This window comes from Anolis sagrei, chromosome 1 (genome assembly GCF_037176765.1).
Source record: "Anolis sagrei isolate rAnoSag1 chromosome 1, rAnoSag1.mat, whole genome shotgun sequence".
In the NCBI taxonomy this organism is placed as follows: domain Eukaryota; kingdom Metazoa; phylum Chordata; class Lepidosauria; order Squamata; family Dactyloidae; genus Anolis; species Anolis sagrei.
In genome coordinates this window covers 311400479-311425982 of record NC_090021.1, presented here as the reverse complement: position 1 = coordinate 311425982, position 25504 = coordinate 311400479, and positions in this window count along the sequence as shown.

Here is a 25504-nt window from a genome sequence, read left to right as displayed (position 1 = left end):
AAATATGCAAATTCTATTGCTGATGTTTGTTTATACAATTTTGGAATTAGTAATCAGTCCCAGGTAATGATAATAGTTATATTTAAAGCCTAACGCTTATTTTTGTATGTATTTTTCAGTATAGCCTGTCTATAATCTGTCAGTTATTAAATTTGATATATCCTCAGGGTAGATGCCAAGTGCTATATTCCTTGTGGTGAGTAAGAGGTGAGTGAAGGGTATTTTTTCTCTTTCCTGACAAAAGTAGTGCAGAAATCACAAGGAATATAAACTAAAGAAAAAATCAAGATAAAATGTTCTACTGGTTTTTGTAACATGTTAGATAGATCTTTAGCTTTACATCTTCACCTGCTTCTATGTCCTTCCACTTTATTCCAAGTGATAAACAATGTATTTTTGCAATCAATGTTATTTTCTGGGAACTACAAGAATCAAGCTAGAGAGTGAGTAAAACTGTAGACTATTATACCATGCAGCTGTGGACAAGTCTACATAGGGACCACCAAACGCAGCGCCCAAACAAGAATCCAGGAACATGAAAGGCACTGCAGACTACTCCAACCAGAGAAATCAGCCATAGCAGAGCACCTGATGAACCAACCTGGACACAGCATTTTATTTGAGAACACAAAAATGCTGGACCACTCTCACAACCACCATGTCAGGCTACACAGAGAAGCCATTGAAATCCACAAACATGTGGACAATTTCAACAGAAAGGAAGAAACCATGAAAATGAACAAAATCTGGCTACCAATATTAAAAAACTCTAAAATTGCAACAGCAAAAACAGCAGAGAGAAAAACAGGCAGGGACATCTAATCACCCTTCAAGAAGAGTTTGCCCCAGGCACAGTCAGCCCATTGTATGCTAATCAAGGTGGGCAGTTGAAAGATCCACACCTAGCCCTACTTACAAAAGCCCTTTGTCTCACCCTGGTCATTCCAGAGATATATAAACCCCTTATTTCCCAGCTCCAGCAGACCTCACCGCTGAGGATGCCTGCCATAGATGCAGGCGAAACGTCAGGAGAAATGCCTCTAGAACATGGCCATATAGCCCGAAAAAACCCACAAGAACTGAGTGATTCCGGCCATGAAAGCCTTCGACAATATATGTAGACTATTAACTTAAATCATTAAATGAAATCTCCTCAGTGCCTTGCCTTAGAAGACAGAGGAATGAAAGCTTGAATTAACATAGTTCTGAGTGTTTCTTGAAAATATTTCCTTCTGTACTCCGTTTTAGAAACTGGAGGGCTCAACTAGATGGGATATTAATTATTAACAATGAGGAAGGAAAATTGGTTCTGTTTGTATTGTAATGCAAATTTACACAATTTTATGCTTTCAAACCAGTATGCATACAAAGTCTTAGTTATCCACTGAAATTTGAATTTTTGTGCATTTTACAATGAAGTTTCTCCAATATATGAAAATGTTCATGAGAATGTGCATATTAGGGGAATATATATATAGATGTGTGTGAGCCTGCATGAATGTGTTTAAACTTATATATTGATGTTCTATAGTGCTAACTTTTAAATTATACTTCAAATACAAATCATTTCCAACTTATGACAACTTGAGAAGAACCTATCATAGGCTTTTCTTGGCAAGGTTTGTTCAGAGGAGGGTTGCCTCTGCATTCTTCTAAGGCTTAGATAGTGTAATGTGTCCAAGAGCAGTGGGTTTCCATTGCTGAGCAATGAGTCAAACTATGGCCTCCACATGCATAGTTGAGTACTCAAACTATAACATCATGCATGCCCCCAGAAAACTCTTGAAAGCCATGAAATTGAGTGAAATATTGAAGACAAAATTATTATTTTTTGCAACAAGGACATGCTACTTTAGTTGAGACTCACAAGACAAAAAAAAAAAAAAACCCAAGCCCCATGTTAGAGTAATCTAAAAAATAGCTCTGTGTAGTATATTTTCTGATTACAATGTTTGAAATAACAATTGCCACTGCAATCTCCTGTATCTTAGAGTGCATATAGACTTATATGACTATAGCTAGCATGCCCCAATGTTAAAGTTTTGCAAAGCTATTAGCCTTCTCTGCCAAAGGGTGTTGATGAATCATCAAACAACAATTCCCATGATTCCATAGCACTGAACCATGGCAGCTAAAGTGATGTCAAACTTCATTATTTGAATAGCGTCAATATATCCCTAGTGCTGTTTCAAAAGGCCCATATCATATGCTGGTGGTCTTAACTATCCAGAAATCACTCTACAATAGTTGCAGTGACTTTCTGCACTGTGTTAGTGTAGTAGAATCTGATCTTGACTTGCACCTGGGAAGATAACTTCCAACTTTTCACAAAGTTTCCATGGCAGATGTAGTGTATATACACAGTGAGATAATCTTCCCCCTCACTTTTTCTCCTAAGCAATACAAATAACCAGAACTATGTGTATAAAGGGGAAAAACACCACCTCATATTTTATATCCTTCCCAATTTGAAGCAGAACTCAGACCGTTAGAAGCGACAATACATGCGTTATGACTGTTTGCATTTTCCAAGAGCCTCTGGTTAAATTTTATGTAATTGGTTCCTGCTTAAGATAGAAGTTTGCAAGGATCATTTCTAAGACACTGGAAGAGATAAAGGGCTAGTGTAAGAAACAGAAAACAGATACAGCTAGTAGGAGAAATTATGTCTACCATAGGGGAAATATTAAGAGGCTCCCACATGGATTAAAATGCAGATCCCTGCTGCCTTTTATCCACATAAATGATCCAGACAGTAGGATCAAGCTAAATGATTACATTTGATGATGCTGATTGTAGCATACTGAAACAAAGATTGCTACCAGAGAAAGAAATATGTATGAGATGAAAGTCTAATATGTCGCATTTAAGGCTTACATACAAATAAACAGTAGTGTGCACATAGGCACATGAGCACCCACTTCACATAAAGAATTTGTTCTTGGTCTGCAAATAGACTTTGAGCCCACTAGTATACATCTGGAGGCATCTGTTTACAATTCTTAAACTTAAACAAAATAGAGAAGCTTGTAGGCAGCAGACCATAAGAAGGTGAAGAAAGAAATGGTTTGTTGAGTCAGATGAAAGGTCCTTCTAGTTTATCATTCTGTGACAACTAGGTACATATGCTGAGAATATAAGCATGATGGGGTAGGTAGGGATGGCAAGAATATTTATAATAATGCATTTCCAGGGTGATGTATGGATTTCCCAATAATCAGGGAGCTTTGTTAGAAAGGATAAAGAAGCAGCAATAATTTTTCATAGTTTTCTCCCAGTATTTGAATGTCACAAAGTATTGTGGGCAAACTATTCTGTGGAAGAAAACACTTGGGAAACTGTGTTCTTCAAGGAAAACATGTTACTCACATTATAAAAAAGTTTCCTGCACAGAAAATGGGGTGTTTGTGCAATAAATCCATGCACACAAGGATTCAAATGGAGACAAAAGTGTTTGAGCAGGTGAGTTTGTTTCAGTTTCTTACACATTATTTTCTTAATGAAGTGCATCCTATTCCAAATTTGAAGAACTAAATTCACACATCCTTATTCAAAAGTATGGCACTTTTCATCTTCAAGGCAATGTACAGCCATCCTGGTTTATTACTTTGATTCAGTTTTCTTATTCCCCTTCAATGCTTTCCCTCACTGATGGAGCCCCCAGTGGCACAATGGGTTAAAACCATTGTAATGGTAGGGTTGGTTGACCGATAGGTTGACAGTTCGAATCTGGGGAGCAGGGTAAGCTCCCATCTGTCAAGCTCTAGTTTCTCATGCGGGGACATGAGAGAAGCCTCCAACAGGATGGTAAAACTTCAATCATCTGGGCATACCCTGGGCAACGTCATTGCAGGTGGCCAATTCTCTCACACCAGAAGTGACTTGCAGTTTCTCAAGTCACTTCTGACATGAAAAAAAAAACTGATGAAGAAAATGCAATATATGCAACTGACATGTGAAATATACTTTTTTAAAAAAAAAATCACTGTTATTTCTAGTGATTTCCAGAAACTACAGATGAACAGCAGTGGATCTGTGTGCTTCATATTAAAAATCCTAGGTGCAAACTTTCGTATCTCTGCCTTCCTAAAGGGTCTCAGGAAATAAGGTGATGAAAGAGTTCAGTCTTCTTGAAGGAAAGCATCCCCCAAAATGGATTTACTTCTGTGTTATGATGGGAGTTGTAATCCAATGACTTCTGGAGAACTTCACTTGACCACCACAACCAAGATAGAATATTGTTCTTTACCATTTTTATGGCAGGTAAAGACCATATTGTCTTTTCCATGTTAGGAACTGTATATTCAACTTCATTATTGACAATTTGGTGAAAATTATGACTCAGTATAGGATATGGACATTTTGTTCTTGAGCAATATAAGCGTTCATGGAAAAGCATGTTCTGGCTTAGAATCATAGAGTTGGAAGGGATCACAAGGGCCATCCATTTCCACACTTTATCATAAAGGAAGAGCCGGTCAAAGGACTTCAGACAGATGGCCATGGTTTCTTCAGTGTTTAAGGAACTCTCAATGTGCTATAGTCTAACAAAAATCTGAACTGGCTATATTTCTTGTACATCTCTAGCGGTCACATAGATTTTTCCTTGTGTGCAGTGCTTGCAGGAGGTGGGTCATTATCGTTCAAAAGAGTTACAGTTCCTAAAGTTTCCTAAAATAAATTGAGAACTGAAAAGTTTTCTGTGGTAACCTGGAAAATTATACATTTAAATCCATAGTAACCATGGAACAGTTTCCAGCAGACTAGCAATGGTGGAAGCTGTTGTTAAAATATCTGGAAGGCATCATATTGGAAAAGGAAAAAAAATGGTATCTGTATATTATATAAGGTACAGTAGAATATATACTAGTAAGAAAATAAATCAGGAGTTTAATTTTCCTTTTGTAGTTGCAGTTTAACTATATAATCAATTCAGTTTAGAAATGCATTGTGTAAATAATAATTACCCAACAAATGACTTTCATTTCTTGCTTTCCCGCAATCACAGATTAAGTCAAAATTTGTTTAGAAGAATGGGGACTCCTTGAATTTACAGTTTTGTTTTCTTCAAAGCTTTTCTTTTGCCTCCTATAGAAATAACAAGGCTCTGCATATGTGAATAAAATGTGACTTATTTACATATATTAAAGAGAAGTTAATAAGGTTAATGGAGGTGACATCCATGAAGAGAGCTGTTTTAAGAGAGTCCCACAGAGACCTGCCTTTGTTCTAAGGCTATTAAGCATATTATGAACAATCTGGGTCATGATGTAACATCTTAGCAATGAAAATAAACACCCCCCCCCCCCACACACACACAGCTAGCAGTAGAGCATGATAAGGAACATAAACTTTATTCCATATTATCTACTTGGAATTTTTAATGAATCAGTCATATGCAAGTGTAATCAGTTTATCAGACAAAGTATGTTTTCCAGAAAAAGGAGAAAGGAGAAAATGGATTGGAAAATGCAGAGGAAGATATCGAAAGGAGAGACTGTTGCAAATTAGTTAAAGAGCAGGAATAGGACATTAAATGCTTCTAAAGTATCATCATTGTAATATTGCTACGGGTCTATATTGTAACTAAAATGATATAACAAATTTTTGTTACCTTTTCATTATGTAATTGTGCAAGTGAGGAAGATTCTTGAGCTCATTTCTCCCTAATATTTAGAACTATAAGGATGAAATGTGCTCCAATTATAGAACATATTTACTACTGTTATCCCTCCAAGTTTCAGAACATTTTGCACATTCATTAATTTTGGGGAAATTTTTTCAGGTTTTTAGAAACAACATTAAAAAAAAATTAAAAGGGCGATTTCCTTGAATTTCTATTTTCAATGCTACAATATAACCAGGGCACCATTCCCCCAAAATTCAGAAAGATTTGCACATCCACTGATTTTTAGGGAATTTTAACCAACATAACTTTAACAGTACTATTTCACTGGAAGAATCCAAGGGCTATCCAGCCCAACCCCCTCCTGATAGGCAGGGAAAGCAAAGTTAAAAATAACCCTCAACAGATGTCCAGCCAGATTTTGAAATAGTAACAATAATAATAGGAAACCTACTAGTTAACCTTTGGAGTTACAGCCTCTCAACTTTGCCTATTTCACAGGGTTGATTCAACTCCCAACAATCCCCTTTTATCTTGAAATCCCTTTAGAGAATGAACACAGGTTTCCATCCACCAAAACTTTTTTTTTTGGGGGGGGGGGAGAGTAGGAGGAGGCAGTGGTAGCACAAGGTGGGTTTAATGCGGACAGCCAGGTATTCTGAAGCAAACAGAATTCTGGGTAATGCAGTTTGGGAAGGCAAAGACCCTGTGGCAGAAAATTCAAAAGGTTCTGCTCTAAACTAAATTTCCAAGAATTTTGCTAGCTTTGGATTACTGGGGCTACCCCCATTAAAGCCTCAATGTCATTCTTTCTGCCGCTCTCTCTCTCTCTCTCTCTCTCTGGGCTGCCCATGTGCCAGAGGGATTTCTTCCCTGCCTGGCCATCCAGCCAGGCATCCCTCCATCCCACCTGCCTGCCCAGGCCCCCTCATTGCCCTTTTTGGGGAAAGAGCCTTAGGTCCCTTTGAGGGACCCAAACCCAGCCCTTTTAGTGGAGAAGCAATACCCATGACAGAGACCAGGAGCCACTTACAAGACTTACTTCTAACTAATGTCCATCCTGATTCTAGGGGCCTTAAACTAGAAAGTTATATTCAGAATAATTCTAGGAATTGTGTACCAAAATACAAAGCATGCTTTGGAAATAAGACACAATTTCACTTGGGGAAATTTCTAGGGTAAAGAAAAATTACAATTGAAAATCTGTAATACACATTTTGTATTACCACAAGCAAGTCTCTTTTTAAAAATATATGTTATATTAAAAAAGGTACGTTTGTGTAAGTTTATTTCTGGAAAAAAAGTCATTAAACAAAATATAGCACAACTTTGGAAATAATTTACTTGTTTTAGCATGATTATCACAGTTTGTATCACTTCACTTGTGGATTCACTGTGAAATCCACTTCTAAATGTACACTGCATTACTGCCACAGGTTTCTAGTAAAGGCTCAATGCATATTGGCTGAGATTGCTTCCTAGCTGAAACAAAAACAATCTCCCCAAACATATTAATTAAATGCAAAGCTCCTATTTTGTACATACAATAGTGTTATTCAAAGAAGAGATGATGATTTGTTATATGATAAAAAAAAGGAGTGGCTAAGTATAAGAAAGGGCAAAGAATATTAAAAAGTAGATTATTTCTTAACTCTGGGGTTCTTGTAGACCACATGTCATCTATAAGCCACAATTTGCCAACTCAAAGTCTGTATTGTGAAAATATAGCACATCTAGGGCAACCCTCCTAGATCTTTTCATTCATTAAGGTGGGTTTTCCCCCTATTGGCCCAATTTATTAATTACTGAATAGAATGTTTCAAAACCTTTCTGTGTGAGTAAATAGTATCATCTATTTGGTTTTTTGGGGGCATGCTGTATGTAATGGAAACAGGTATATTAAGTACTTAATTCTACAAAGCTAAATGTTTTTTATTTCCTTATGCAGTTTTTTTTAACTAATATTCAATCTGTAATGGCAATAAAACCATATTTGGTATTTTGTTAAGTGCTAAAATGTGCTCCATAAATTATTATTTTTTCACTGTGTTTGAAAGGAGGATATCGACAAAACTTTCTTCTTCAAACAGATAGGGTCTGTTGACTGTTTCCAGATGCTTTTAGTTACCGTTAATTCAAAGCACAGGCAGCAAGCTGACCTACCTTTGATGTAATGCATTAAAAGTAACAGTCATATTCTTCATTTTCTTTTCATTTTTAGTAATAGGAGCCAATATCATTATATGTAGATGTTTTAATTACAGTATCAATGTTTAATAATTGAATTTTTAAATCAAGTCACATTTTATGAATTAGAATATTGAGATTGACAATGAAACAATTACTAGAATAATTAAGACTGGAATGTATTTAACTAATTACTAATCAACTACAGGTTGAGTATCTTTTATCTGAAATTCTTGGAAACACAAGCACTTTGTATTTTTTCTGATTTTGGAATGATTACATATACATAATGGGATTTCTTGGAGATCCAAGTCTAAAAACAAAATCATGTGTCATGTATGCATCTCACACAAGTAGGAAAACACTTTTTTGCTCACAGACTCGCAAACCTCATTAGACGCACTTTAAACTAGGTCCACCGGGGGAGGGGGACAACAGCCTTGCGAATGCTACTTTACCCATAATGTCTGGGAATCGCCAGAAGGCTAAACGGAGGGCTGCACAAACACAACAAGGACCACGTACCAAAAGCACAATAATCCCAATTAAACAGCTCAAGGGAAGATCCCAGGGGCTCACATGTCTTTACACTAATGCACAGAGCATGGGAAATAAACAAGACGAACTCCAACTTCTAGCACAACACCACAAATATGATATCATAGCCATCACTGAAACCTGGTGGGATGACTCCTATCGCTGGAATGTAGATATCGAGGGGTATAACCTCTTTCACAGAAACCGAACAAAGGGGAGAGGAGGCGGAGTAGCCTTATATGTCAAAAACTCTTATGCTGCAGAAGAGATTCAAGACAGCAATCTGGGAAACCAGCTTGAAATCATCTGGATAAGAATCAAGGGAACTGGGACTCAAAAAGATGTCGTTGTAGGCGTCTACTACAGACCCCCAAGCCAGGAGGAAGATCTTGATGAAGTCTTCTGCCAACAGTTGACCAAACAGGCACAGAAAAGAGATGTAGTAGTCATGGGCGATTTCAACTATCCCGATATTTGCTGGAAAACAAACTCGGCCAAGAGTACAAGGTCCAACAAATTCCTCGCTTGCCTTGCAGACAATTTCATGGTCCAGAAGGTAGAAGAGGCAACAAGGGGATTGGCTACTCTTGATCTCATCCTAACAAATGTGGAGGACCTGATCGATGCGGTCGAAGTGGTAGGATCCTTAGGGGCAAGTGACCATGTGCTCCTGCAATTTGAGGTACAAAGGAAGGCCGAAACTAAGACAAGTCAAACCCGCATTTTGGACTTTAGGAGAGCTGATTTCCAAAAAATGAAGGAAACGCTGAGCAGCATTCCGTGGACACAGATACTAAAAGACAAGGGAGCTACGGATGGATGGGAACTTCTCAAGAGTGAAATACTCAAGGCGCAATTGCAAACCGTGCCAACAAAGAGAAAAAATAGGACAAGTGCAAAGAGGCCAGAATGGATGTCCAAAGAACTTCTAACTGTGCTAAGACACAAAAGAGACATGCACAAGAAGTGGAAAAAGGGAGAAATCACCAAAGAAGAATTCAAACAAATAGCCAACACCTGTAGGGAAAAGGTCCGCAAAGCTAAAGCAAAAAACGAGCTCAGACTTGCCAGGGACATTAAAAACAATAAAAAGGGCTTCTATTCTTATGTCAGTAGAAAAAGGAAAAACAAGGAGGCGATAGGACCTCTTCGAGGAGAAGATGGGGCAATGCTGACAGGGGATAGGGAAAAGGCAGAACTACTTAATGCCTTCTTTGCCTCGGTCTTCTCACAAAAAGAGAGTCTTCAACCTCAGCAAGATGGAGTGGATGAGGGATTGGAGGACATCCAACCCCAAATTGGGAAAGAAGTCGTCCAGGAATACCTGGCCGCTCTTAATGAGTTCAAGTCCCCAGGACCAGATCAACTACACCCAAGAGTATTGAAGGAACTAGCGGAAGTCATTTCGGAACCATTGGCAACCATCTTTGAGAGTTCTTGGAGAACGGGAGAAGTTCCAGCAGATTGGAGGAGGGCCAATGTGGTCCCAATCTTCAAGAAGGGAAAAAAGGACGACCCAAACAACTACCGTCCGGTCAGCCTCACGTCGATACCGGGCAAGATTCTGGAAAAGATTGTTAAGGAAGTGGTCTGCAAACACTTAGAAACAAATGCAGTCATCGCTAATAGTCAACATGGATTTATCAAAAACAAGTCATGCCAGACTAATCTGATCTCTTTCTTCGATAGAGCTACAAGCTGGGTAGATGCGGGGAATGCCGTGGATGTAGCGTACCTGGATTTCAGTAAGGCCTTCGACAAGGTCCCCCATGACCTTCTGGCAAGGAAACTAGTCCAATGTGGGCTAGGCAAAACTACGGTGAGGTGGATCTGTAATTGGTTAAGTGGACGAACACAGAGAGTGCTCACTAATGCTTCCTCTTCATCTTGGAAAGAAGTGACGAGCGGAGTGCCGCAGGGTTCCGTCCTGGGCCCGGTCCTGTTCAACATCTTTATTAATGACTTAGATGAAGGGCTAGAAGGCATGATCATCAAGTTTGCAGACGACACCAAATTGGGAGGGATAGCCAATAGTCCAGAGGACAGGAGCAGAATTCAAAACGATCTTGACAGATTAGAGAGATGGGCCAAAACTAACAAAATGAAGTTCAACAGTGACAAATGCAAGATACTCCACTTTGGCAGAAAAAATGAGATGCAAAGATACAGAATGGGGGACGCCTGGCTCGAGAGCAGTACGTGTGAAAAAGATCTTGGAGTCCTCGTGGACAACAAGTTAAACATGAGCCAACAATGTGATGTGGCGGCAAAAAAAGCCAATGGGATTTTGGCCTGCATCAATAGGAGCATAGTGTCTAGATCTAAGGAAGTAATGCTACCCCTCTATTCTGCTTTGGTTAGACCACATCTGGAATATTGTGTCCAATTCTGGGCACCACAATTCAAGAGAGATATTGACAAGCTGGAAAGTGTCCAGAGGAGGGCGACTAAAATGATCAAGGGTCTGGAGAACAAGCCCTATGAGGAGCGGCTTAGGGAACTGGGCATGTTTAGCCTGAAGAAGAGAAGGCTGAGAGGAGATATGATAGCCATGTATAAATATGTGAGAGGAAGCCACAGGGAGGAGGGAGCAAGCTTGTTTTCTGCTTCCTTGGAGACTAGGACACGGAACAATGGCTTCAAACTACAAGAAAGGAGATTCCATCTGAACATGAGGAAGAACTTCCTGACTGTGAGAGCCGTTCAGCAGTGGAACTCTCTGCCGCGGAGTGTGGTGGAGGCTCCTTCCTTGGAAGCTTTTAAACAGAGGCTGGATGGCCATCTGTCAGGGGTGATTTGAATGCAATATTCCTGCTTCTTGGCAGGGGGTTGGACTGGATGGCCCATGAGGTCTCTTCCAACTCTTTGATTCTATGATTCTATGATTCATTATACATACAACCTGAAGGTAACTTCATGCACAATATTTTTCAAAAATTTTGTGCCTAAACATGTGTGTGTACATCAAACCACCAGAAGGTGCCATATGTAGGACACTAATGTGGGAGATTTTGAAGTATTTTGGGCTTTGGGATTCCTGATAATGGAATTCCCTTTTTAGAACTGTGTTTACAGTATACCAGGAACCCAACTTACCAGGGCATGCTATATAGAAGAGAGACCTCTTGCTGCACCCTCAGTTTGAAACATTACTTATTACTTATATATTATGAAAAGGATTTAATAACAATCCGTTTTAAACTACAGTAAATTTAAAAGAATTTAAGAGCATTAAAATAGCAGATGAGAAGAGATATCACACCCTTCAAATGTTATACAAATATGACTTTGTTTGCTTTCGTTCTTTGTGATTCCTTCCTCTCCCCCCCCCCAATTCCCCCTTTACATGATCACACTTTGCATTCTGTTTCTGAGAATAAAAATCTAAATTTTCTGGCCTACAGTTTTGACTCTAGACACTGTTTGAAATAGCTTCTCCCACACTATAATTATTGTGCAAGTTTATGCTTCAACTAGTGAAGTAGAAGAGAGAATGTGTCTATACTACTCGTATAAAAACAGTGCAGCTTGACACCACTTTAATTTCCATGACTCAGGCCCCTTCCTCACATTTGTATAAAATCCCACATTATCTGCTTTGAACTGGATTATATGGCAGTTCAAATAATAATAATAATAAAACTTTATTTATATACCGCTCTATCTCCCCGAAGGGACTCAGAGCGGTTCCCAGGTAAAAATCACAGAACATACAAAATAAAAACAACATAACCATAAGATTAACAAAACAAAATATGCATAAAAATTGTCGCCATAACACACATATATTAAAAGTAATCCTGCCTGTTCAAGGCAATTTAAAAAAAATTAAAAGGCCGGGCCAAGATTTGTGCAAGCCCAAAAATTCTAGGGGGCCCGGGAGTTAAATGCAATGCTATGGCAGGCAACAATAATATTAGATACGGGTCTGTGGCTGTTCATTCCACAGCCGACTAGAGAAAATGATCTGGGTAATTGGTAGGAAGAATAAGGCCATATTCGACAATGTACAGGGCTGAGTTAGAACTGGCCATTTGCAAAGGCTTGTTGAAACCACCAGGTCTTCAAGTTCTTACGAAAGGAGAGGAGGGGAGGGATGGGGGCTGTCTTATTTCTCTTGGAAGGGCATTCCAGAGGTGGGGGCCACCACTGAGAAGGCCCTCTCCCTCGTCCCCACCAATGGTAGTGGGACCGAGAGGAGGGCCTCCCCGGAAGATCTTAGAGTTCGCGCCAGTTCATAGAAGGAGATGCGATCGTGGAGATAGGCAGGGCCTGAACCATTTAGGGCTTCATAGGTCATGACCTGCACCTTGAATTTGGCTCGGCAACTTATCAGCAGCCAATGAAGCTGTTTTAATAGAGGTGTTGTATGCTCCCTATAGTTTGCTCCAGTAAGGAGCCTGGCTGCCGCCCGTTGTACCAGTTCAAACTTCCGGGCTGTCTTCAAGGGCAGCCCCACGTAGAGCGCATTGCAATAGTCCAGTTTGTATGTAACAAAGGCGTGGACCACCTGGCCAAGTCAGACTTCAAAGCAGATATTGTGGATTATCTGCCTTGATAGTTGGGTTGTGTGGCTGTGTTAAAGGGAATCTTGCAAGCTATCATTTGGTGATAAACTACAAAGAAAACTACAGACCTTGTAAACCTACAACTTCCAATGAGGCCCCACATACACTGAACATTTAATGCAGTTCCAAGCTGGCATTGAAGAAAATGGTTTTTCTGTACAGATGATTACATAGGAAATCCTGGAACCAGTTTGAGGCTCAAATGGAGATTATGCAAAACCACAGAATATCGATGCATGTTAAGGGTCTTCTCTCATGCACTTTTATCAAATTGTATTAAGTGGACAGTGTACATGAGGTCTGAACCTTGGCAGTTAAAGTGGTGTCAAACTGCATTAATTCCACAGTGTAGATGTAGCCGCCAGGGTGAATGGAAAGATTCTGTATTGGAGTCCAGGTGGAAATTGACTACCCAGCAAAACAAGGCAAGATGACAATCATAAGACATTGGAATGCCAAAGCAGGAAGAGGAGCTATTTGTGAATTGCAGTTGCATATCACAGTTGAACTTTGTAGACGAGCACCCAGTCATGTGTTGCTCAGTGTTGCTATTCTGCATAGGAGTTGCATAGCTCTGGCATTGCATATCTCCACATGTGACTGAAAATCTATACTATTTTAAGGGGATATTGGATTGAAGCCAGTCAAAGTTAAAGTATTCTGAAATTGAAGGATATTTCCCTCTCCCTTTCTAGAGTGGATCATCAGTCCAACAATTATTTAAGTGTTCCCTTTGTCTGCCAACCCACGAAGAAACGCACGAGAATAGAAGACACAACACCAATGTTTTGGATTCAAATTGGGCAACTTTTATTTAACGTTACCTATTTAATTTCTTAACTTAACTCAAGGGTGTAAGGAACTGGTGTAACCTAACCCAGGTAGCATCACTACCCGACAATAACAATTTCCGGGCGAAGCACCTGGTTTTCGGTAATCAAACCGTATCACCATCAAGGGAAAGGAATGAGGAGTCTCTTCCAGAGCTCTTGTATCGAGACTCCTTCCAAATAAAGGCCATTAACACACCTCACCCTTTACACTGTAGGTGAGTGTTTAACTTAAGGGCCTTTCACCCCTTAAAGGGGTGCCCTAGGTGCACACCGACTAAAGGAATTTCCCTATCTATTTAAGCCTGGCCTATTTAACGCGTAGCCCACTTCCTCTATCTAGCCCCTAAACAGTATAGGGTAGGCAAAAAACCTCTCCTATAAAACAAGAAGAGGAAAAAATTCCTACCCGGCTCCGCAGGCAACCGCAAATTATACTGTTAATGGGCGGGAGTGGTGGGCCAACTTCCAGGCGTGGAATGAGCCTGGGAGGGCCTGGCCTGTGTTAGCAGGCCACGCCCCCGGATGTTCTGGAGGGTTCCTCCAGAACTCCTCCCTGCCTCGTGTGAGGCAGACAAATGTTTTTTCTCTCCCCATTTCTTGGGGAGAGGAAAACTGTTGTCTGCCAACCCACGAAGAAACGCACGAGAATAGAAGACACAACACCAATGTTTTGGATTCAAATTGGGCAACTTTTATTTAACGTTACCTATTTAATTTCTTAACTTAACTCAAGGGTGTAAGGAACTGGTGTAACCTAACCCAGGTAGCATCACTACCCGACAATAACAATTTCCGGGCGAAGCACCTGGTTTTCGGTAATCAAACCGTATCACCATCAAGGGAAAGGAATGAGGAGTCTCTTCCAGAGCTCTTGTATCGAGACTCCTTCCAAATAAAGGCCATTAACACACCTCACCCTTTACACTGTAGGTGAGTGTTTAACTTAAGGGCCTTTCACCCCTTAAAGGGGTGCCCTAGGTGCACACCGACTAAAGGAATTTCCCTATCTATTTACGCCACGGATTGGGGGCAAATGTCCATTTAGCCCCCATCCCCCACCAATTCCTCTAACACCCCTCTAATACCTTCCTGTAAATCTAATGAAAATCGTTGGTTGCCCAATTCTGAAAGATGTACTCAATCACCACAATACAACCTCTCGTCGTCACGTGTGATGTTTGGGTATTCAATGTAATGACCCCTCCGCTGGATCATGAACAGTCGCATGGCCCAGTGCACTCGTTTTCTGGCTTTCTCGAGCCTTCCCACGTCGCCTCCTTCCAGCCACTAGCAACGAGGTATGATAGCAGACCAAACGACGTGCACCCTGGGCCATGACCAACAAATCCTTCGAATGTCCGCCCGTGCTTACAAAAGAGGGCTTTGCCTGCTAACAGGCCCACATCGTTACCACCGAGGTGGATAACCAACACATCAGGAGGAAAAACCACTCCCGGCATCAAACAACAAGGGGGCACAAACCGTCCCAACGCAGGCTTCTCATGCCTCTCCATTCCACCGTTGCCGTGGAAGAGAGACCCAAGTGCTGGCCATAGGCAGTCCTGTGGGCCTCTCTCACTGCCCAGAAGACATAACTGTGTCCGCAGACCAGTACCTTTCTTCTATGTGCCAGCCCTGCGTGAACAGTCGCATGGCCCAGTGCACTCGTTTTCTGGCTTTCTCGAGCCTTCCCACGTCGCCTCCTTCCAGCCACTAGCAACGAGGTATGATAGCAGACCAAACGACGTGCACCCTGGGCCATGACCAACAAATCCTTCGAATGTCCGCCCGTGCTTACCAAAAGAGGGCTTTGCCTGCTAACAGGCCCACATCGTTACCACCGAGGTGGATAACCAACACATCAGGAGGAAAAACCACTCCCGGCATCAAACAACAAAGGGGCACAAACCGTCCCAACGCAGGCTTCTCATGCCTCTCCATTCCACCGTTGCCGTGGAAGAGAGACCCAAGTGCTGGCCATAGGCAGTCCTGTGGGCCTCCCTCACTGCCCAGAAGACATAACTGTGTCCGCAGACCAGTACCATTCTTCTATATGCCAGCCCTGCGTGGCCTGTGACGGTAATGATAACTAGGCTGAAACCAACCGTATGTAACTTCTGGTCTGTTTTGGAAGTTCTACTTCTGATTTCCACACTATCTTAAAAAACTTTGATGTCGGAAACCAAAAATGCGCGGTGTGAGGTATCGTTATTGGCTAATGTCACCAATTCACTCACGCGTAGCTGCTAAACGTGCATTCCACGCCGCCGCCTGATATAAAAACTATTCATAATATGATGTGTGGGGAACATGGCTCAAGGGCCGGGATCTCAAAATCCTCCTAAAGCCGCAACGCAAGTAATTTGCTGCAGCTCTGTAAGGCTAACTTTCCAGCCAGCAACTAAGCGGACCCGCTTTGATCGGGCTGGGGCCCTTTTGGAACATTAACCTGTCCTGGGTTCCTTCTACTGAACTGGGCGCCTCTTGGCCCACCTCTTGTGGGTTTTCCCTTGTAACAACTATTGGTTGCGTGGTTACCCTGGCATATTGCACAGGCGTGCTGATATTTACAGTCATCGCGGGCGCAAGCTCCCTGGGCCGACAAGTATAAAGTGCCAGTAAAACAAATTGACAATGTTTTATCACTTATATATATAGGGCAATGCATAACTGCTTAAATCTGTGCCTAACCGACTCTTATATAGTTATAACGTAATAGTCCGAGGCTCACCCTAAGCTCGCCCTTCAAGTGACCCACTGTTCAAGCAACTAATATGCTATTTACTTGTGTTTGCTTTACCTAAAGGCAGAGCTCTCAAAATGCCATGCAAGGGAAGCCAAGGCTAGACCGGGCATCTTGATGAACTCCCATTTGCATTGCTTCTTGCTGCGAGGTTATCCCAAGTTGTGGCTGACATCAGGAGCTCACCTCACACCCAAGTAATCAGAGCCTATCGCTGTGCCTATTGATCTATTCACATTTGCATTAAGTCTCACTGTGAGGCTATCGCAAGCTGGAGCTAACATCAGGAGCTCACCCCACACCCACGTAATCAGCGCCTATCGCTGGGCCTATTGATCTTTCACATACCCTTTTGTCTTTGCAGCTGTTGTGCTGGGCCTCCCTGTCGAAAGGGCTGACTCTCTTTAGTGTTTTGTATAGTATGGCTGCTATCGGCCTTCTCACCAGAAACTGCTCTGGTTGTATTCATTACCTCCATCCACAATTGACTGTCGATGAGGTCCCATCGCTTGTTAGGCATCGTGGCAGCCTCAGAACAAAAGTGGCTATCGTAAACAAGCCACGCCTGACAAGTGTAGTTGACATATGCCCCATATATTAGATTTTGATATTTAAACAAGGCCTTGGCCCTGTAATCCTTTAGGGCCGCCCACATTCTTCTTCGGCGCCATCCTGAAAGGAAAATAACCAGTGACTGTGTCAATAAGTATATAGCGCCAGTATAACAAATTGACGAAGACTTTGTCCCTTATATATATCTAAACATATAGGGCAACACGTTTGCATTGAGTCTTGCTGTGAGGTTATCACAAGTTGGAGCTGACATCAGGAGCTCGCCCCGCACCCAAGTAGCCGGAGCCTACCATTGGGCCTATTGATCTACTCCCATTTGCATTGAGTCTTGCTGTGAGGTTATCACAAGTTGGGGCTGACAACCGGAGCTCACCCGCACCCCAGTAGCCAGAGCCTATCGTTGGGGCCTATTGATCTACTCACATTTGCAATTAGTCCCACTATAAGGTTTACATAAGTAGAGGCTAACCGCGGGAGCTCGCCCCCCTATACCAACCCAGGCCTGCCACTGGGCTTATTGCTCTAGTCATTTTCCTTTTTGAGTATACAGGCCGACTGTAAGGCCAACCTAATTTGGGGCTAACCAAGGGAGCTCACCTGTAGCAACTGGCAAAGACTGTACCATTGGGAGGTCACATAAGTTAAGGCTCCCATCAGGAGCTTGCAATACTTATGGCCAGGGCCCGCGACAGGGCTTATTGATCCCTTCCCATTTGACTTCATTGCTGGATCTAACAGCAGGAGCTCTCTCCCTGATCCATTTTTTTTGGTATCAGAAGCTGGATCTAACAGCAGGAGCTCCCCCTCTGATCCTATTTAAAATAATAATATTTATTTATTTATTTAGGTATCAGAAGCTGGATCAAACAGCAGGAGCTCCCCCTCTGATCCTATTTAAAATAATATTTTTTATTTTATTATTATTATTATTATTATTATTATTATTAATTTTTTTGGTATCAGAAGCTGGATCAAACAGCAGGAGCTCCCCCTCCGATCCTATTTAAACTAATAATTTTTATTTTATTTTATTTTAATTTTTTTTTGGTATCAGAAGCTGGATCTAACAGCAGGAGCTCTCTCCCTGATCCATTTTTTTTGGTATCAGAAGCTGGATCTAACAGCAGGAGCTCTCTCCCTGATCCATTTTTTGGGAGCTGTGGCTAACATCGGGAGCTCGCTCTGCTCCCAAATAAGAACTATCGACCTTAGGTCAGCAACCACTGTAGCCAAGGGTATAACTCCCCTATTACCTGTGTATATTTAACATCATACCTACTACATATAACACGCATCCGGCCCAAAATAAAGTAATTGAAATAACTTTCACTTTCATTTTTGCCCCATGTGGCAAACGAAATTGGGCCTATCCTAAAATGGCGGCCGCCCCATCTCCCACAATGGCCTCCATCAACGGCCCGGACGGCGCCCAAAATTGACGCTGCGAGCTAGCCGCATGCCAAGCCGCCCAGCTCCAGGCCCCTGGCCACGTGGGCCCTTGTTTGCCATAACCAAGGCCTCTGTGAAGGGCCCTGAAGGGCCCAGCCTTCGTCCGGGAGGGGTGGGGGGTGGGTGAAGCCTACCTCCCCCAGGACCCCTGTACAGACCTGTAGATGCTCTTCTTATCCCCTTAACCTCTTTTCTTCTCTTCTTTGTTGAACCTCTTCAGGCTTCTTGTCTTCGCTCTTCTCTGCGACCTCTCTCCCCAACTTCCAGGCGTGGAATGAGCCTGGGAGGGCCTGGCCTGTGTTAGCAGGCCACGCCCCCGGATGTTCTGGAGGGTTCCTCCAGAACTCCTCCCTGCCTCGTGTGAGGCAGACAAATGTTTTTTCTCTCCCCATTTCTTGGGGAGAGGAAAACTGTTATATTTCTATTTTTGCATATAGTACCTATCAACAAAACTAGTGTGGGACAGACTTGCACAACTCGAAAGTTCTAATAAAATAGAATAAAGTGAATGGTCCATAAAATTGTTGTTTTTTTTAAAAAAAATTAAAATTACGGATAGAAGAGAGTGAAACTGAAAACACCACATGGATGGAATTTGGAGTCAGACGTTTTCAGGAGGCCTCAGTGATGAGGGCACAGCTTATATTGGTCAATATTATATTGGTCTTAACACTGCATGCAGATTTAGGCAAGGTTACTGGAGACAAAACATTCTGGATCTCAGATTATACAGATCTGTGCTCCCAGCAATCCATTTAGAAGAAGGAAAAGAAAACAATCCCTTCCACTGAAATGTGCAAAAAAAAAAAAAAAAAACCAAGAAAATGTAAAAGCCTTAGCTTGCAAGTCTATAGAAACTCAACAAAAAATGAATTATTCAAATAGTGTGTAAATGACAGCTGAGGAATATACATGTGTGAAGACTGCAGTCAGGTCTAAAATCATCTGTTGTGCAGGTGCTTGGAGTAAACCAACGGTGGTGTATTTTCTTTCCTTGCCATGGTTTTTAGAATAAAAATATTAGGAGTTCAATACTCTCTCTGTGAGTTTACAAAGGTTGTCAAAAAGGTTGTCTTGATCACTCTTATTATATTTAATTTCATCTGCAGACAGATTAGTAGTGAGGTGCAATGGTACAAAACATTCCATGACCCACAGCTTGAAAATTATTCTGCAATAACAAATAGTTATCATTATAGTTTCAACCCTCCCTTTAAAAGTCTCTTTAAAAAGAAAGTAGTGTTTTTTCACATTTCTCAATGTTATTATCATTATTAATTTGGTTACAGTGTGTATGTGTTGTGTTTGGTTCCACAAGGCAGCAGTAAAAAAAAAAACAAAACAAAACATAGTCTCAGGACCTTTCCACACAGCCATATAACCCAGAATATGAAGACAGATAACCACGAGTTAAGCGTTTTTCTAAAGGACAAGCAAGAATGAGCCAATCTGATTTCAATGGGGAGTGTGTTCCACAGATAGGGGGCCACCACAGAGAAGGCCCTGACTCTCATCCCCACCAGTCACACTTGCGACGGTGGCAGGATTGAGAGCAGGGCCTCCCCCAACAATCTTGAGCTCTGAGGTGGATCATAGATGGAGATACATTTGGACAAGTAAGCACTATATAGACCTTCCTGTCTATATAGTGAGGTCATGTCCCATAACTATACAAAGATTATAGTTATATGACAAAAGGAGTGAAAGTTTGCAAATGTAATGCAATATAATTATATTTAATTAATGAAGAAAAGAATTATTATGAATACCTATAGGTGTGCCAGTTATTTCGAAGTGCCTGTGCATCCTCTGACTTCAGATGAGTAGTATATTTGTTAGACAGTTGGTTTGTAAGAACTTTCCAAAACTTTGTAAGAACTTTCATTTTAAATTCAAAAAGAATTTCAGCTTTTAAAAATGGTGGAAGAAAACAAAATTGCTCAGAAAAACAATCTAAAGAACAAGCTCAGTTGTTAGTCCCCACTAGAATAAGTACAATGAATGAAAAGGAGTTATGTAAATATTAGCATATCACATTCCATTTGATTAAATAGATCTACTCCATTTTAGAGTAATTGGATTAATGCCTACATACTCTCCAACTATCCCTATTACAACTACTTTGAAAAGTTTCATGCTTTCTCTCTCCTCTCACTTCTCTTTACCCTTGGTTTTCTTACATTGCTTCAAATTGAGTGCAAAGTACAAGTAACTTGCCTTCATCAGACTCAGGATGCTTCCCGACAGCGCCAAACTGCAGGATTTGTTAGAGGAGCAAGGGACCTGAAAGCAGATCTGCATACAGACCTGTAGGTCCTAGGATTTCTGCCTCCGATGTCTACATTTGCAGCTTTGTCTTGTGTTTTAGGTGCCCATAAGATGGCCATGAGACGTCTTCCAGAAATTCTGGTGATTTTTTTTAAAAAAAGAAGAAGTATAAACACACTGATGTGAATATGCACATAGCTTGTACAATTTTAAAAAAAGTTATTTTATAAATTTCCATATAATCACTGTTCTGAAACTTGGCAGACTTACACTCATAAATGTGTCCTACAAGTGTGCCAAGTTTCCTCCTGATAGCCATAAAAATGACAGAGAAATGAGCCTCTAAACTATTCCCATTGGCACCAATGGACTAAAGCTTACCCAAATGAAAATTGAACTCAGGGTTCCAAATTATGAATTCAAACAGCAGCATCCCCCCCCCCCCCCCGCCGCCCTTAAATCTCCTGAAATCTTCCCAAAAACAGGACGGAGGGCACCTGAAATTCAAAACTAAAACAGAATGGATTTTTGCCATTTCACACACCCCTATTGTATAGATATGACCAAAGAAAGAGGAAAGATCAAGGAAGTAACCATAAGAGAAACATGAAGGCCTATTTTTCCCAAATAGACTGCTGGTCTTCACTCCCAGAACAGAACTGAAATTGCATAGCCACTGACCCCAGCAGGGTGTGTTTACTCTGGCTGTGTTCATATTTATTCCTTGTTGGATTTTTTTTTCATGTTAGGAGGGATTTGAAAAACTGCAAGTCACTTCTGATGTGAGAATTGGCCATCTGCAAGGATATTGCCCAGGGGACACCCAGATGTTTATGGTTTTACCATCCTTGTGGGAGGCTTCTCTCATGTCCCCACATGGGGAGCTGGAGCTGACAGAGGGAGCTCAACCCGCTCTCCCCAGAATCAATCTGCCGGCAAAGGTTTTAACCCATTGCACCACCAGGGGCTCCCCCCATTGGATGAAATATAGATTTGTAACAATGTTAGAATTGTAAGAATGCTTATCACTGAAAAATCTAGAATATCTCAGAGAGGGCAATAGCAATAGGATTAGATAGCCTCAATGACCCAAATGTCCTCCCTTTGGTCTACTTATCTTGTATCTTACCCCTCTGTGATATAAAACAATATGTTTGATGATAGCTTTCTCTTATCTTCTTTCTCAGCCTTTTCTTAGAATGAAGCTAGATTTTATTAGTATCCCCAGCAACCTTCCTGTTCCAAAATAAAACTTTTATTTTAATTCTTTACTCTTTATTCAGGATCTGTAATCAGCACACTGACTCTTAATGCATTTACAAGCATCATACATCACCGACTTTCCAAATGCATTTATTTATTCAATTTGTATCTGTTCTTTCTCCCAAGATAGGACCCAAGACAATGGTTTAAAACAATAGTCGGTTAAAATTTTATTTTATAAAAGTGTTAAACATCAGTATTAGGGTTTTTTTTTAAAAAATAAGAAGTTCAAAGTAGTTAAAATGCATATAATATAATTGCAAATAAAGGATATAAAGACAGCATGCCTCTTCACACATGCTACTGTTATATAATATAAATCTCACAGGTCTGCCTGAATTTTAAAATTTTCACCTATAGGCAGAAAGAGAACAGAGAGAGGGACAAACAGATTACTGTGTCCTCACTAAAAGTACCTGATGGGACCAAGAAAATTTTTTACTTGGAGATCTTAAAACTTAAGCTGGCTAGTATAGGAACATAACAGGCTTATCATTGAACTATTCTGGCCATATTCATAATACTTAACCATCAACAAGCCAAACATTTGATGCCAGTAGCAGAGAGATTAAGAGACAGAGAGCAAGGAGGAAACAGATCGTAGAAATAAAAGAATGAAGTATTAAAAAGAAAAGGCATCATGGCAACCACTTTAGGCAGCAACTCTGCCCACAACTTGCATGCATCTCCCAATAGATCATCAGAAAAAGATCCACCACTAAATGATTTCCCTATGCCAACCTGCAATTTTCTTGATGAAGTTAATGAACCCTTAAAAATGAATGATCCAGAGTCCAGGGGAGATGGAGCATTCATCAGGTGGCCTAGCTAGAAAGTATGGAATTCTGATGTAAGATGTTGGATTGACAGCCTCAGGCTGTACAGGTGAAAAGGTTATACAAACGGTGTACATGAAGAACAAATATTACATTTTGTTAGTATGGCTGGACAACTAGAATTCTCACTGCTCATTAGGAAAATCTTGATCTCTTACCATCCCACCAGGAAAAACACATTTTCAAGATACAAAATGTATAGTTTTGCAGATGAGTTATTTGAAACTTTAAAATATATATGCTTTTAAAAATCGCCTGTAATTTAAATTCAATCAGCTCCTGTATAAACATAGAACGAAATATAAGCCCATTTGCCTTCAGACTTGTTGCAGCACAGCTGGAATTTTAGCAAGTACTTTTGACACTATGTCATCATGATTGGCTGTCGCTTACATATTGATGCCATTTTTACTGCATTGGCTTTGACTAAATGATGGATCTAGTCTACTACAAGGATCATTGATTTCCCTAGGTTACATAAGTATTTGTTCAGGTGTTTAAAGGGGAGACCAAATTATGCTGACAGGCTGCTGTGGCTCTATTGAATGAATAAATCTGAAATTTGAGTTGCCTTCCTTTAATCTGGTAGCAAATCTATGTGATCTAGAAGAGTTATATTTTGCCTTGTAATATTCAACCATAAAATAACAAGACCAGACACAAAGTTAGGGAATGATTAAGGACCACTTTATTTGGCCTATGCCTTATTTAATTTATTTGGAACTGCAAAGAGCAGGGAGGGGGAGCTACCCGATGCAGGTTTAGTTGATGTCAGGTGTTTGCTTTGAGACCACCTTCACAGCCATCCCTTGAGAAAATCACCTGAGCCCTGAGGATAGTACACATATTTGAGTTGATTACCAGATGGCTACTTACTGGAAAGCAAACTTTGGCATTCCTACCCAACTCACATGATGCCCATGTGAAAGTAAAATCTTCCCAGATTTGCTTTATGGATATGCTCCCCCGCTCCCTGAAAACCACTGCTACTCAAGTTGCTTGTTCCTTCCCCAATCCACAGAACCTCCATTTTCTTAGAATTCAGCTTGAATTCCTTGTCTGTCATTCAGCACCTACACAGTCTCAGCTAATCCTAACATCAAGGAGAAAAACAGCATATTAATATCACCCAAATTCCAAAGCACCTAACGACCCAGCAACTTCATATAGATATGGGAGAATATGGAAGATAAGATGGACCCAAATGTTACACCATATTAAACATGTTGTAAAAAGGTACACCTGTATCCAAAGATACCAAAACAGATGTATTAAGATGTTCCATTCTACTTTGATAGGACTTCACCTAGTATACCATGCCCGTTTCTTGGCATCACCATTTAAAAAGGATTTTGACAAAATGGCATATATCTAGAAGAAAGTAATCAAGGTAGATGATGGGAAAACCAGCTTGGTATGTTTATTTTGGAGAAGAGAGGATGTTGGCCATGTGTAGGTAGGGCCATTGGTAACTCATTTGCACAATGGAATAATGTGAAATTGGGTGTGTTAATGTATAGGGTTGTGTTTATAGGTTATGTTTATATTTTAATGGCTACTCTACTCTGTATGTTTTATATTTTTGTAGACACCACCCTGAGTCCCTGTGGGGAGATAGAGCAGTATATAAATAAATTTTTATATTTATTATTGCAGTGGTATGATAGCTATTTCTAAATATTTGAAGGGATATCCTGTAGAAGATGAAGCAAATTTGCTTGCAGTCTCCCCAAAGACTAGAGACCAATTAATTCACATTGCAAGAAAAGAGATCTCATCAAAACATTAAGAATAACAGTAACTATGTTTAAACAGTGGAATAGTCTGACTTGGAAGGTAGACTAACATGTAAAGTAGACTTAACTGATCTCAAACATGCTTTTGTTATCTATTCCTACAAAGTAGGGGATTGAATTCTGTGTACCTTGTAGTAACCTCCAATTATGTGATTCTATGATTATAAGGTGATTTTCTGTAGTATAAGTCACTAACAACTTATTATCCTTATGCCGAGTTTGGGCCATACCATAATTCCCACTGCTGTCAAATTATCCTTAGCATTTCTATGGAATCATCTACACCAGGCACTTCTGGTGTAGTGTAAATGTGTTCCAAAGCAGGGCCATTGAACATATTGCCAGGGATTCCAACCTAACACTGTGCTGGGTTTGAGAAGGTTAAGTAGCCACTTCCAGGGCTAGTCCAGAACATATCTGCTTCAGACTGACCATGAATTTATTAGCCAGTTTAGAAACAGTCACAGAGAGAGGGAAGGTAGAGGTTTGAGTGAAAGACAATTATCCCAGCTATTTTTAGAACACATAGTAATAGGACTTCTTCAATCTCAGTATTTTCAGGGAAGTGTTCAGACTTAAACATTTTCTCCTTTGTAACACTATCATGCCTCACTATTTTAGGAGAAACAAACAGAATCAGAAACTGGTTTTGCGGTATTATTACATTCTAATTTCTGTATTTACCTTTCTCAAACTGTGTGGTTTTAAGGTTTGGTGGCACTACGATGACCTGGTGTCCTTTTCATACAAATTACTCCATAAGTGGAAGGTGGAGGTGAGAAGTAAATCATACCCCTCCTCTTATAAAAGTTAAAGAGGTAACAA